The sequence below is a fragment of the Cydia amplana genome, chromosome 27 (assembly GCF_948474715.1).
Source record: "Cydia amplana chromosome 27, ilCydAmpl1.1, whole genome shotgun sequence".
NCBI classification, from domain to species: domain Eukaryota; kingdom Metazoa; phylum Arthropoda; class Insecta; order Lepidoptera; family Tortricidae; genus Cydia; species Cydia amplana.
The window spans coordinates 3,778,671-3,794,931 of NC_086095.1; the positions used below are offsets into that span (position 1 = coordinate 3,778,671).

General features: G+C 38.3%; 1 protein-coding gene across 1 annotated transcript in view; it reads right to left on the reverse strand.

The window, feature by feature from the left end:
* LOC134660534 (synaptotagmin-7) overlaps positions 1-16,032 on the reverse strand; it is a 569,193-nt gene extending 553,161 nt beyond the window's left edge. Inside the window, exon 1 of the mRNA XM_063516310.1 lies at positions 15,947-16,032. The gene's annotated coding sequence lies outside the window, so the exon portion shown is untranslated. The remainder of the gene's footprint in view (positions 1-15,946) is intronic.
* Positions 16,033-16,261: the final 229 nt, after the last annotated feature.

Consider the following 16,261-nt stretch of genomic DNA (forward strand, 5'->3'; position numbering starts at 1 on the left):
AACTTTTACTGACGGTACCATTTACCCAATTGTTTTTGTATACCTGACATGCACCTGACGTTCTCAAAAGCAAAACGGCGTAAAAACCCTTAACATCCAGTAAATTTACGTCCTTTTATCATTAAATTTCTCGTAACCATCGCTCGTCACGCTATGTTTCAGAAACGAATTAAATATCGTAAGTTACGTCCTTGTTTCATTGCAAAACATGCTTTAAACGGTACACGATAAAGCTTACATTTGAAGAGGAGGTTTTTTAAGAACGCGCTAGAATAGTCGGCTATTGATTTTGAATTACATGTCAGTTCGTAATTTATTGTACTGAGGAGTAATGACAGCGGTGGAAGGTTTTGGATGAAATGTTGAATTTGACAGTTACAAGAACATAATGAACATAATGATATATGTAACTCACGCAGGAAAAAGAGCGGTAGATTTTTTATACTATGCGTAAGTTGCTAGATTCTTAATACTTATATATACAGAGTGGTTCAGAAGATGTGGACAATAAAGTAATTTTAAATTAACGATTAAATAAAAAATAAACCCTATTCACCCCATTTGACGGTAACATATTAACCTCCTGAGACCCAGAAGCATTTGTTTTGTTTTTGCATTTAGAACCCTTAGTTACTCAATGAAATTCAAAATATTTTTTGGAATATGTACAAAAATTTGTACGCAGGGACATAGGAGGTTAAAGATACCTCTATACAATCATCAACCAAATTATTGATAACATATATTGCAAGAAATAAAAGGCTTTTTTATATTATTTTATGTACCTATATTACGCCCATTGACGCATACCGAGTCTGCTGATTGTATATGTATTATTGAACAAACTGATTTTAATCGATGGCCTATAAGTATGCGATTAAAGGCCGGGGTCGGGCCCGGCCCGGTCTAGCGTGAGTCGTCCTTAAGTCCCAAATAACACGAGTCGTCCTTAACACATTCAGTGCCAGCGCTTGCTACGCGCTACGAGCGTAGCCGATTTTTTTATACTTTATAATGTTACTTTTGTAGGTACAGTAAGTTTATCAAGAAAAAATAAATGATTTATGATTTATAATACGGGAGAACCCGTAGGTATGTAGCGAAAAGCGACTACGGATAGTGCACCCGCCTGGCGGGTTGCTGACAGTGAATGCGTTAAGTCCCAAATACCTAACACCCTGTATGCCGTTCCTCAACAGTACCTAAACTCCGCGCCATACAAAGCACCAAGAAAGGAATGAATTTAAAATGAACCGCCTTTGTCCCCGGCCCCGTAAATTGTTAAAGCGGCCTCTATTCTTTAAATGTGGGCGGAATAAAAGGCTACATGTTAAGGAAAATTCAGTAAAGTATCGCTTACGAACGCTCTTTTGATGAATCTGAAAATAGTCGGAAGATTTTTGATCTGGCTATGGTATATCTCATGTGCGCACAGCATGTATTATGTATCTTAGTGTAAGGCCTGAGTGGACGCTCGAGTTGGGCGTGCAGCGGGGCGGGACGTGCGGCGTGCATGTTAAACAAATGCAAGCGTATAGGAGCGGCCTTAGTGCACGCTGCTCAAATCACCTTGTGAGCCCGACGCCACGCGGGACGCCCCGCTAACGCTCCGCTTCGAGCGTCCACTCAGGCCTTACACTTATACCTTTAAACGAGCAATTCTTGTATAATGCAGTGCATAATTATTTTCCATCGTATTTTCACGGAAACGTACGAACGTGTCTTGCTTTTTCAGTCATTCTCGGTACAAATAATACTGAGGTTGACTGAAGTAGTATGACAACTACTAACGTTTCCGAGAAAATACGTCTGTGGCTACACTTAGCACGATATTTTATTATACAGTCGATATTCGATATATCGGGGCGGCCGAGTTGCTCAAAAATATCCGAACACGCACTCTAACGCCTTGTCAATAGAGGCGTGTTCAATTTGTGAGCACCTTGGCCGCTCTATAATTGATGGCGACTGTGCCATATGATAAAAGGCAAGTAAAAATTAGACTGGAAAATTATACCCAAAATTTCATCATCACTATCATATACCTATTATACCTAGTATAAAACAAAGTCGCTTCCCGCTTTCTGTCCCTATGTATGCTTAGATCTTTAAAACTACGCAATGGATTTTGATGCGGCTTTTTTAATAGATAGAGTGATTCAAGAGGAAGGTTTATGTATAATTTGTTAACCCGTGCGAAGCCGGGACGGGTCGCTAGCATGGTATAAGGCAATTAAAAATTAGACATGAAAATTATACTCCTAAATTAGATCATAAATAAATAAATTCGGTACACGGACGTGTGCCAAGCCCACTCCGAACACATTAGCATAATGTCATTTAAAGCTCTCCGGAGACGCACTTAACCCTTTGCTGTAATACCTGGGGCCCTGGGGGCTTTAAGCCCTCTTTTGGACACTGAAATTACATTTGTTATTATAAAATAATAAAAAGCTGACTAATTACATAAATTTAGTCCCTAATCGTGCTTAAATTTTACAAATTATTTCATTAATGAGTTTTAAATAAACTTGTGAGTCTAGCGATCCGCCCCGACTTCGTACGGGTTAACAAACCCTTAACAAAAAATACACCGAAACCTTTACTCAAGAATCACTCTATTGATAGGTGAAAACCGCATGGAAATACCTTCAGTCGTTTTTGAGTTTATCGCGAACATAGACATATGCACAGACGCGGTGAGGGTCTTTGTTTTATAAGGTGTTATGTAAGTAGTGATACATTAGGTGAATATGGCCATAGAGAAAAAAATACATAGAGTGCTCACTCCAGACATCAGTTATGGTACTAAAAAGACTATTATTTTCATAGTCGACATCTAGCATCGTACATATTGATTAGTAAGTATTTATAGCGACTTCATCCACCCTTGCATTTAGTGGAAAATGTGTGAACTCGCACTAAACAGCCTCAGTTTTCTTTTGTTGTACCTATTTAATTTACCCTGTAACTGTCTTTCTCGTGTTTTTATTTCTATGTGCAATAAACTATATACATACATACATAAACACCAAAGGCCAGTTACACTTATCTCGCAGTCACACTTAACCGTATTGAATTTATGTACAAAGCTTTTGTAAAAACTGTAATCCATTAATCATAATCATCCAGTATCATTTAAAACATTTACGTTTATATGTACATAGTAATAAGGTATAGATTGTAATGGCATTCATGTATCTGTGCTAAGGAGTATTGCCCCATATTTTACTGTAAATGCCTTCCCGCCCCGTGAACCATGGAATGATACAATAAAGAGAAATCAGTACCTTAACGTCAGACTTGAACTTGAAGTCCGCCATTTGCACTCTTTTTGTGTAAATTTGTGCAGTAAACTTTAAATACATAAATAATAGAATAGAATAGTTTATAATTACACAAAAAGAACATAGTGAAAATAAACTGTCACGAAAGCACCCCATCTCAGCATGTTGCTGGGGACTTCCAGCGCTGATCTTCCGATAAGATCATCAAGTGAGAAATAATCACGGAAGATAACAGTCAAAAATAAAGAAACATAAAATAAGCCTTAATACAATAATGTCAACACGTGTAGCTGGCCTTATTTTAATTGCGAGTTGATACATTTGCTACTTGCTTAATTTGCTTGTGTTTAGTAACAATGGTACATATGAACTTGCACTTAACTCTAACTAATCAATGTCGCCCCTCGGTATGAAAGCCAGCTACACTTATCCCGCACACACACTTACCTGTACCTATGACCTTATGTCAAACTTTATACAAAAACATACAACTTTATATAAAGACAGCGTGTCAAGTCAAAGTACGGTATATTATCTTTACTGTAAACCATGGTATGGCAAGGGCACGTTATGGTTATCGCCTCGTCCAATGCCACCGAATATCGACCTGGCGTGCCCGTGTCTGTATGTACCGGGTCAAAAACGACATATGTCACATATGTACATAGATATAGTGACTGGAAACATGATGGCAACTCAAATTACACGAAGAAATTAAATCCCACACACAGTAAATCTTCATCATCATTTTAGCCTTCAGTCGCCTACTGCTGAGCATAGGCCTCTCTTCGTGTAGGTACGCCACTTGTCCCGGTCCTGTGCTAGTCTCGTTAAAAAGTAAATACACGCAGTAAAATCTTGTAGTAACTAGTATAGGTACTTATGAGTACTAGAGTTGTAGTCAACAGGCACTCAACAAATCATGTAATGACGCGAGATTTTGAAGTTAGTACCTATTATTTTCTCGTACCGATACCGATAGTAAGTTGAACAGCCAACCGCAAGATGGACTTCAAAATGAATCTTCAAAGGTTTTTATACTTTTTATTAGTACTCTGTGTAGCTGTTTATTAGTAGCTGGGTAATATATTCCTCATACCACGTTGCCATGGTTACCTTATTTTCTACTGACAATAGGGTCAACTGTACTGTATCGCCTTTCAAACTAAAAGCAAAACATTTTCTAAATCGGCGCATACCAATATATCGGAAACATTTAAAAAAATACCCGACGAATTGAAATTATCCTTCGAAATTTTAAAGACGGGTAAAATATATAGGTACTTACATTATTATGCTACCGCTATTTCTTATTGTCTAAAACTCCGTATTTCTTTCCTGCGTGCCGCGTATGCCCTTCGTAAATCTCCGTCGCGGAATGACTAATGACTACAGCATGTTTGAACTACTAAGTACTAACTGACATGGGAAAGGTCAGAAACGTTAATGTCAAGCCCTTTTCAGGGTCGATTTACTTTCCAATTGTTTTTTTATTTATTTATTTGTTTATTAAGGCGGCAAACAAGCATCTGGATGAGAAACATCTATCTGAATAGGTACAGTAAGATGCGCATAAGAAGATTCGGAAGTGACCACGTCAAAAACGTATCTTAAGCGGGAAATTAAGACTGTACGAAAACAAGTTTAAGAAGTTTAAATAAATATTATAGGACATTCTTACACAGATTGACTAAGTCCCACAGTAAGCTCAAGAAGGCTTGTGTTGTGGGTACTCAGACAACGATATATATAATATAAATAATAAATAATAATAATTTGAGCCTATATACGTCCCACTGCTGGGCACAGGCCTCCTCTCATGCGCGAGAGGGCTTGGGCTATAGTCCCCACGCTAGTGTATGTATAATATACAAATACATAAATACATAGAAAACACCCAAGACTCAGAAACAAATATCTGTGCTCACACAAATAAATGCCCTTACCGGGAATCGAACCCAGGACCATCGGCTTCACAGGCAGTCACTAGGCCAGACCGGTCGTCAAAACCACAAAAACCACCACAAAACATAGCTCATGAAAAGTTTAAACTTTAAATTTTAAACCATAACGCGATTATTTCATAAAACGCCCGCTAACGTCAGTCAATTAAAAGGAGTTATGTCTAATATCTAGATACACGATTAGCCAACTCATTTCATATTCTGTATTTGGCATATAGAAAGGAATAAGTAGCTTTAATCACATTATTTTGTACACCTGGTATAGTGGGCAAAACATAGAGATCAAACATATATTTCGCTATCTACCACCTTTCTTGTTTACCTAATATTTAACAAAATAAATGAATTGAATTTATTAACGGCCCAATTCGAACAATCCTTATAAGACTTATTATTATTATTATAAGACTTAAGCCTTACACTTAGTGTAAGGCCTGAGTGGACGCTCTTGTTGGGCGTGCAGCGGGGCGGGGCGTGCGGCGTGCATGTTAAACAAATGCAAGCGTATAGGAGCGGCCTTAGTGCACGCTGCTCACATCACGCGTGAACCCGACGCCACGCTGCACGCCCCGCCGAACGCTCCGCTTCGAGCGTCCACTCAGGCCTTACACTAAGATGTCACACCAATCTTGTCAAAAGTGACATTCTTCAACCAAAAACGTCACTTCTGACAGTTCTGATATTGACATTGTTCGAATTGGGCCGTAACCCACTGTAAAGTATTACAGTTAGCACAGATAGTGATGGCCACATATATCATCGCACATCCCTATTTCAATGGTAACAAAACTGCCGACCTAGCCAAAGTGACAATCGCTATAGATCGCTACGACAACGAAACGCATTGTGTCTCTCTATCACTCTTCGGTATTAGTGCGACAGTGACAGTTGCGTTTCGATCGCTACGGAGCGTAAGCGATTGACATGTTGGCTGTTGGCCTGTTTCGATATATTTGACCACTTTGGCCGTCACTATCTATTTGCCGCTAACTATACTAATATCTGTTCTGTTATAATAGCTAACTATTTGACGCGAATTCACTTAATATCCAAAGGACAAAAACATTCCAGTTTAATCAGTTTCGCAAAAGGTCCCAGAACTTTGACAATTAACAAGTTTAAAACTTTAAAACAATCAATAATGAACTAGATCGCACTTACAGAATTCCGTACATTTCGCTGCAGACACTATTTGTGACGTTATCCATAAAAAGGGACCTTATTGTCGATGGCGCTTAGGGAGCGTTCAAGTATTACGTAACGAATTTGGGGGAGGGGGGGGTCTTGTAAACGTTACGATGCGTTACATGGGCGGGAGGGGGGTTTTGAACTACGCGTTACGTAACATTGTTTTTTAACCCTTCAGAACTTTTCGCCACTTTACGGTACTTTACGCCACATAATTGTGGCCTTTAGGTAAAAAAATGGTCACTTGGTGGTTACGTAACGTTTTACTAGGGGGAGGAGGGTTACAGAAAAACGTTACGGCGCGTTACATGGGGGGAGGGGGGGTCAAAAATGTCCAACAATTGCGTTACGTAAGACATGAACGCTCCCTTACGCCATTATTAACGATGCTCTGATATAAATACAATGCAGCGCGACGCTGTGCGGCGTAAGCGCCATCGACAATAAGGTCCCTTTTCATAGATAATGCCCCATTTATTAACTCCCATTCATAAAACTATACGGGCCCGATTTAGTTAATTTATGTTTTATCCTTTTCTTGCCAATACACAAGTCAAAATGACAGATAAAGACAAACGATTAATAGCTAATTCAGGCCAGTAACGCGTTTATGAATAACGCTGTAATAACATGAAATTCACTTTAAAGGGGCCCACTGATTAACAGTCCACCGGGCGATATCGCCCTATCAGTTAGAACAAAAAGTTGACAGTTCCGAACAACTGACAGGCCGATATCGTCCGGCGGACTGTTAATCAGTGGGCCCCTTAACACATTTAGTGGCAGCGTGAGTGCCAATAACAGGGTACTTACGGAACCGTAAATACGTGTGTCAAACCGTAAATGTTCATATTTCTGAATCATGCCAGTTTCAATTCCATTATATGAGTGACGGAACCCTAAAAACTTGGGGACCCCTTTTGTTAATACTGTCTTAGAAAACGCGCGAAGTTTCTGTCCCTCGCCAACTTTACTCTGTCATTCACAATATGGCGTCCGCCTGATACTTATGGTTCGGCTGTTAAATTAGCTGATTTCTAGTAAATAAATAAAAACTTTTACGCAAATTATTTCACGAAGCAGGATTTAAACTTGTATTATGTATAAAACATAGTTTTTCTGCGGCCCTAAATTGATCAATAATCGCGGAGCGTGATACGTACTTACCTACCTTCGTTTATATTTCGTCCTATTAAATTAGCCCGTATTGTACATGATAGGAAAGGGAACCTAAGTGTAAGGCCTGAGTGGACGCTCGAGTTGGGCGTGCAGCGGGGCGGGGCGTGCGGCGTGCATGTTAAACAAATGCAAGCGTATAGGAGCGGCCTTAGTGCACGCTGCTCAAATCACTTGGGAGCTTGACGCCACGCTGCACGCCCCGCCGAACGCTCCGCTTGGAGACAGATTAAATACAAAAAATTAAATACGAGGGGCGACTGAAAAGTTCGCGGCCTTAGAAAAAAAATAAAAGAGAGTATTAAAGTAAATGTTAATAGGGATGATGACACATGTTGAATTTTATAACAAAATCTAGTAAAATAGATAGCAAACGTCAAACGAGCAATTTATCACAGTATTGTGGATATTTAAAAAAAATATGGAAATAATACAAAAACACAGCACCTGAAAGTTTTAAAATTTAAGTTTTTTTTTTAACTTTCAAAAACGAAATAAGTAAGGATACCGTTCGATTCCTCACATTTGATCCAAAAAAGATTGTATATAAACTATGTATATGCATAAACGCAATATTTCACCGACAAAAATGCAATTTTCTTGTATTGTTCATACTTCAAGATGCGATCTCAGTGACTTTGAGGTCACGTTCACATAGCGATTTGCTAGGGGCGTTTCACGAGTGAAGTACGACTGTCGGACTTTGACTATCATTTCTGACTTTTGTATTGCTTTCATTCTAATCATTAAATCATTAAACCCATTGCATTAAGATAAGAAAAGATAAGATAAAAGATAGTTTATTCAAGTAGGCATAATTACAATGCGCTTATGAACGTTAATTAAAGTTTAATGAAATGGGTTCCATATATATAGACATTTGATCCTAAAAATAAACCTGATTGATTGATACTATAAATGAAATTAATGCTTGTATTAAGCAGAAACGTCTGCGAATGATGCTATTAAGCTTCGAAATAAATTAAAAGTGGAAAAATTCACTGTCTTGGGTGGGACCAGTGGTCGTGGGTTCAAGTCCCACCCAAGAAAGTGATTTTTCCACTTTTAATTTATTTCGAAGATTATAAATAAAAATTTGTCATCTAGCCTATTATTAATCGTTAGTAATGGCGGCAATATTTAAACTGCCAAAGAGGCTGGGAAAAAATAGCATAGTTTTTTTTTCTAACTTAGGCCGAGATTATCCAGCCTCCCCTCGTATATGAAAACTAATGAAAAGCTACGACCAAGCAATATTCCGTGAACACAGTCTGTAATGGATACCGCGCCCTTAAGTTTTGTAATTCGATCATGTATTGAAAATAACTGTTTCAATAGATACCTGATACCATTGTTGTTTGCTTGAGTTTCGAACATGTATGCTGTATCGAATTCGTTCAATTACTTATCGTATCAAAATTATCAAAGTTAGATTTCTTTTGGAAAAAAAAATGAAATGTTTGCCAAAAACTTATAAATATGTGCGATAAATTCAATCGATCGAAATATTGCAAGGTCAAAGGAGCCCTATAACCTTTGGGTCGCAAGTTTCCGGCACATTCCCGCCTCGTGGCCCACTAAGTGCTCGCTGAGACCATAAGCCGTTGATAAGATAGCGTTTATTTTGGAGTTTGGGATATTTTCATTGTTCCCTCAATTCTGACGATGAGGCTTACTGGCTTAAATGGACAATCAAAACAGCAACGGAATATAATACAATATAAATTACTAGCGACCCGCCCCGGCTTCGCACGGGTTAACGAATTATACATAATCCTTCCTCTTGAATCACTCTATCTATAAAAAATAACCGCATCAAAATCCGTTGCGTAGTTTTAAAGATCTAAGCATACATACAGACAGACAGACAGCGGGAAGCGACTTTGTTTTATATTATGTAGTGATCTTGTGCGGCATTACAATGTTTAAGACCTAAGATAGACTTGTAAGTTTTACTTACGTACCTAAGACGGGACAAATCTATTTGTTAGAATGAAATATAATGATATATTTCATTCTGTAGTACCTATAGCTTTGTCCCTTACACTTGGAGGATATAATCAAACGGAGACGCCATGTCTGTAATTTTCTGTACAAAACAGTCTGCCGATTTTTGCGGGGGAGGGGAACGTCAAATGTATGCGTAACGTAAAAATAGCCATGTCAGATAAACGTCAGTCCATACATTGTGTATGACCGTTGGCCGCCTATTTTCGACAGAGGGGAAAGCCTGTTAATGGCTACTCCGTTTAGTTGTATCCTCCAAGCCCTTACAAGTGTATATCAGGCCTAAAAGGACATAGTTTTTCGGAAAGACACTCTAAAGAAAGATACAATGAAGAGATGAAGTTAGAAAAATGTTTTTTGGTTGGTACCTAACAGAACTTTTGACTACCAAAGTTGACGCATAGTCAATAGTCAACGGAGCCTATCTACATTAGCTTTGTCATAGAGAAAAAAATACATAGAGTGCTCACTCCATACATCAGTTCAGACTATTAATTTCAGTGTCTACATCTAGCATCGAGTAGCGGAACTATCAGTACTGCTACATCTATTGTCAAGTAGCAGTACTGATAGTTCCGCTACTCGATGCTAGATGCTAATAGTCTTTTTGGTACTAAAACTGATGTATGGAGTGAGCACTCTATGGCTTTGTTTAAGTTTTTACACATAAGATAACGACGAGTCTTTGTTATGCCTAGCACATGATTGGCGCGACAGTATCTCGCGGCGAGATAGACTGCCCGTCTTTTTCTAACTATGTTAATAAATGAGGGACGGATAAAGTGTCATTCTATGGAACTTGCTAAGTATGTAAACAAAAGTCACTAGTAAATTGACATACAGAGACAATTTTAATATGGCGGTTTGTTTACATAGTAGCAAGTTCCATAGAATGACAGTATATCTCGCCGCGAGATAGGTACTATCGCGCCAATCATGTGCTAGCCCGGCTAAATTAATTATTTGTTGGCGCAAGCTTCTATCGCTGACTTAACTTTTCTTTCGACAGGCAACTAATACTCATCGAGACAATTCTAAAAACCCCTAACACAATTAGGATGCGTTGTTTTATCACAGAGTTCCTATGGCCACCAGCTCGATGGTACCATAATATTGCATTGTCACCAGACTTACATATGGATGCTGATAAGCTTATAATATTATTATGTACTTATGCAAATTTTCAGCTTCATTGAAAGTTGGGAAGTGGGTCAAATTTAACTTGCAAGATTTGACCCGTACAAACATATAGCTACAATACATACAATAGTAGATTGTTAACCAAGGAATTTCTGCCGAGGTAGTTTGGTGCTCGAACGCTGCGAGAGCGCCAATAGTCCGAGGCTGAAATTATGCCTTTCACCCGAGTTAAACACTCTACTTTTCATTTCGAATACGAGGAAAGTACCTAAAATGCATGTGTTTTTTTAAAAACATGACTAAGTAAGTATAAAATTCTATAATAAATCTTGAGGGTACTTTCAATTAACAATTTAGTCAAAAGTATGGGTATTTATGGGATGGGGAGTTAAATATCAGAATGGAAATTGTATAATAAATCAATTTAAACCCAGATTCCAGTTGCTCATCGTAAAACAATTCATAAAATCGTACTTGGAGCGTAAAATGCTCTAGTGCAGAAACGTATCATTTTCTGCACACCTTTTAGAACAACAATGACCCTCTTTCAGAGCATGAAAAATGAAAAGGTACATTGCAAGTTAATAAAAAGCTTGTAAAAAAAGTCGTTCATCGTTTTATAACCTATTCTTCAAATAACAATACCTTTTATTCGCTTTTCAACTAAATACAGCGTAAGCATTCAATAATTCCTGTTTTGTGTTACTAAAAGGTTACAGTAATGGCTTTTTTAATCTTCTGGAGCGAAACTGTCGAGGTCGTAAGGGCTCATAGACGGTGCGAGAACTCGCATGCGAGTTTCATTACATTGCGTCATTTGATCGGTCGGCTGAGTTGATGCAACCTCAATGGTCCGCAATGTAACTAAAATCGTATAGCAAACTGCGCGCCGTCTAAATGAGCCTAAAATCATTTATTTACAAACAAGATATATACAGTGGTATTACTAAAAGAAATTAATCTAAAATAGGCCCTGTACCAAGGCATTGTACCAAGGATGCTGGCGACATTTCCTCGCTGTATCGCAATGCTGATACGTTGTGCGAGGTAGCCGCCAGCTCTTCGGTCACCAGTTACGTCAACCAGACGCTTCGCGATTTCTGCGAACAACTTATGCGCGCTGGGACCTCATGGACCTAGAGTTTCAACTCCAAATGGTACAAAATGGTACTCTCTACCGAGGCTCTCATATTTGTTACGTTTTAAAATTTCGGCGCTTTCCGCCGCCCAGCCCGCTTTTACATTAGTCCGTTGGATGGAGGTGGGACGGTGTAAATGAGCCTTAATTCACTAATTTCACTCAACGACAAATATTTTATATAGACTAGTCAATCACGCAAACGATATCTGGATCACTTTAAGCGTTCTTGGCGCCACGGGCACGACTTCATACGACGTCTTTAAGAGTTCTTCGCGTTCAAAGGATAAACAATACGATATGAAACTAGTATTTTATACAATCGTGATATAATGGAGAGCTTTTCAGTCGAGTACCGTGTTTAGGCAACGAAGCTTGCTGAGTTGCCCAAGTAAGGTACGAGATTGAAAAGCTTGATTATATCACTATTCATATACAAGCGTGAATTGTTTTAGCTTTCGATTCAGGCCAACAGCCAACATGTCAATGCTTACGCTCCGTAGCGATCGAAACGGAACTATCACTGTCGCACTAATATGAAAGAGTGACAGAGACACAAAGTGTTTCTTTGTCGAAGCGATAGCGATTGTCACTTTGGCTAGGCCGGCAGCTTTGTTACCATTGCAATAGGGATGTGTCATAGATTAGGAATCCTCTAGAAGGAGATAAGAGCAATTATTTCATGAAACCGATGCTGCCAAAAATACTGGGGTGCGGGGGACGAGGTGAGCGAGTCCCGTGTCGTGATTGGTCCACACAAAAACTACCGTATGTTTGAGACAAAGGGGATAGCGCGCACAATCGCACATACTTTATGAATTCAGTCGATCGACCAAATATTACCGCAATGTAACATAGAAGGTAGAATCCTATAGAAGTGGTATACGCGTGCCTCCGTGAGGGACAAAACATACGCAATGCGACACTATAATTGGTCGAATTTATTTGTTGCCCACCATAATCCATACTAATTTATGGTGGGGAATAAAAAAAATGTGAGACTGTGACAAGGACAAACAATAATAGCGCTTTCGCTGCTACTCCTACTGAAATATACATAAGACTATCCCGTTCGGTCAGTTATCCCCACCACTCATGCCCAATCCAGTTAAAATACTAGAACGAAAATCGCATGCAAGTTCTTGAACCTTGTAAATGGGGCTTTATACGCGTACATTTTTTCATAAAACACGTGTTTTTCTACTCAATGGCTTAATAGAAAGCCTTCACAATATGTGACGTTATCTATGAAAGGGAACCTTATTGTCGACGGCGGTTACGCCATTATTAACGATGCTCCGATATAAATACAATGCCGCGCGACGCTGTGCGGCGTAAGCGTCATCGACAATAAGGTCTCTTTTCATAGATAATGCCTCATATAAGGAAAATGGTTGAGTTGCGTGATAACACCAATATAGGTACTAAAACTGCCGGCAGATATCGTGTGTTTGGAAAAATATAACATTATTGTATTATGTTTTTATTTAGTAACTGAGCGCTTCTTTTATTTTTTGCCATTTCTGCTGTATACCTATCTACACACATGGTATATAAGTTCTCTATGTGTTCAGTGAGGGTCTCTATTATTTCCCATATAGTTTTAAGCCATAATGTATTGTTTGCACGAAGTTTCGTTAGTCATAATTCATTTAATTCAGAAACGCAATTTTCAGAATTGCCATAAAACAAAGCTTTTTTTTTTTTTTTTTACATGGGGAATGCTTCTACGCATACCGCCGGGCCGGGGAGAAACCCGGACAACCTAACCTATCTATAGGATAACCTAACGAAAATCCTGAAATGTTAACGGTTTCAGTTTTATGACTAATGATAATATGACAAACAATACATTATGACTTAAAACTTTATGGGAAACAACGGGACCGTTCAGGGTCCGCATTTTACGATTGCCATTGTGGCATTCTATAAATCGATAAGTATCGCAATAATAACGTTTTAACTGATAATAATTTAACAACTATAGTCTAGTACTACAATGATCCTCGATTTCAAATAATAATTATGAAACTAAGTATCAACAACAAATTATCATTTTAGTTTTTCTAAGTTTTTTCTTTAATTCATAAAAATATTTAGTCTTAAAACTTGCCTATGACTATGACTTTTTAATAATACTCACACCTGAATATTTGAATTTATTTTGGAGATTGTGGGTTTACGCAATTTTGAAATAATAAATAGGTACAAATTACCAAATCAAAGAATACAGGAAATACTAACTTATAATTAAACAAGTTTAATTAAGAAAACATGAGACGCGTGGAAAAATATTCAAAACGAATAAATGAATAATTTATGTATACTGCAAAGTTATAATTACCTGCGTTCTAAATATTATACAAAATTGGAGTTGCCTAATAATTAAAGGAATGCTTAACTTTGGATAAAACAAAGTTCAGCCTAAATTTAATGTGGGAAAGACCGTCTGTCTGGTTCAGGTATGATCATCTACATGTTCTTTCGTCGCTTGCGTTTGTACACATACTTACAGAAGATCGGTAAAGCAGAAGGAGCTAGTCCTTTCTGGGCTGTAACATTTTTCTCTGTCTCTCTAATTACGCCTTCATTGGAGTAAAAGAGAAAGGTCCCCGCAATTTGCGAAATACGTTTTTCGCGGTAGCCCCTCTGACTGTGTCTGAGCGACGTTTGTATTACTATTTAATACCTATGAAAGTTCTTGCCATATGTCTTGCTTGTCTTACCCACATTCATTGTATTTTTTTTTCCTTATTTTCTCGTAATGCATGTTAATTATAAGATGTAATTTTTTTTTTAAAGATGTGTCCCGCCGAGTTTGTTGCCGGTCCCATACTGGGATACCCTCCTCCAATTGAGGGGGGATTTAAATCTTCTCGGGGCAGAGGTGTAGGGTTGGAGCCGGTCTACCTAGCTTTATTTGACGTTCATAAGCGCATTGTAATTATGTCTACTTGAATAAACTATCTTTTATCTTATCTTATCTTCATCTTATACACGTTTCACTGTTGCAAACTGCTCTCGCATATACTCTCCTCTCCTTAAAAGTAGAGAGAGAGAGAAAAAAATATATAACTCGAATATTTTATGTGTGGATATGGAACTTATACAAGTGATGGTGGCCTAGTAGCGGTATAAGAGCGTGCGACTTGCAATCCGGAAGTCGCGGGTTTAATTTAAACCCCGGCTCGTACCAATGAGTTTTTCGGAACTTATGTACGAAATATCATTTGACATTTACCAGTCGCTTTTCGGTGAAGGAAAACGTGAGGAAACCGGACTAAAACCAATAAAGGCCTAGTTTACCCTCTATAAAAAGGTCAGATGGCAATCGCTTTCGTAAAAACTAGTGCCCACGCCAATTCCTGGGATTAGTTGCCAAGTGGGCCCCAGGCTCCCTTGAGCCATGGCAAATTGCCAGGACAACGTGAAGACGATGATGATAGAACTTGAGGTCCATAGTTTTAGTTCTAGACCTAGACAGACTATACTTGGGTGATATTACTGTTCTTAATTTTGATTGTTCTGAAATTATCTAGGCACTAATATTAAAACAGACAGATTATTTTGACTAAATATTCAAATAAGTACCTAACAAAACTTCCGTGAGACAATAGCCACATTATATATGACACCGTAAGATTGTGAACCCGTTAGTTTATAATCTAACGTAGGTTAGGTTAGGTTAGTTTATAATCTCCCTGCCGTCAGTTTATAATTTAACTAGCGAGATTATAAACTGACGAGTGTTTACAATTTTACGGTGACATATATGTATATTAAAAACGGGTCACTCAGTCTGCAGTCTGTTACCGTTAACGCAAGCTCCTGATGATACTCCTCCGTTTTCGACTTAAAATGCGTGAGTGATCCGTTTTTAATATATTTAATATATGTATAGTCAAATTAGAGCTTGTACAGTTTTTTTCATCCTTACCCATAGGTATTCTGCAAGGCTAAACTTTTACAATTAGTTTTAGTACCTATACTAAAAGTTTCATATCAGTTACACCAACTTTTTTACTGACTACATTAAAAAAACTCACCTGTTCTCTGCTAATCCATCAACTCGTTCGACTCGTGCAACAACACAACACTGCACAACACACACTCACTGACACTTGTGTTGTTTATACTGAATTAGGTAATAGGTATTGAAACACTTGTGCGTGAACGCGACCGCTCGGCGGAGCGGCAGGACCCGTACTGAAGGAGTGAAAGCTTACAGTTAGTTTCAGTGGACAAAATTTGGGGGACAAATTCATTTTATTTAATACTAGCGACCCACGGCTTCGCACGGGTTAACAATTTAACATAAACCTTCCTCTTGAATCACTCTATCTATTTAAAAAAAACCGCAT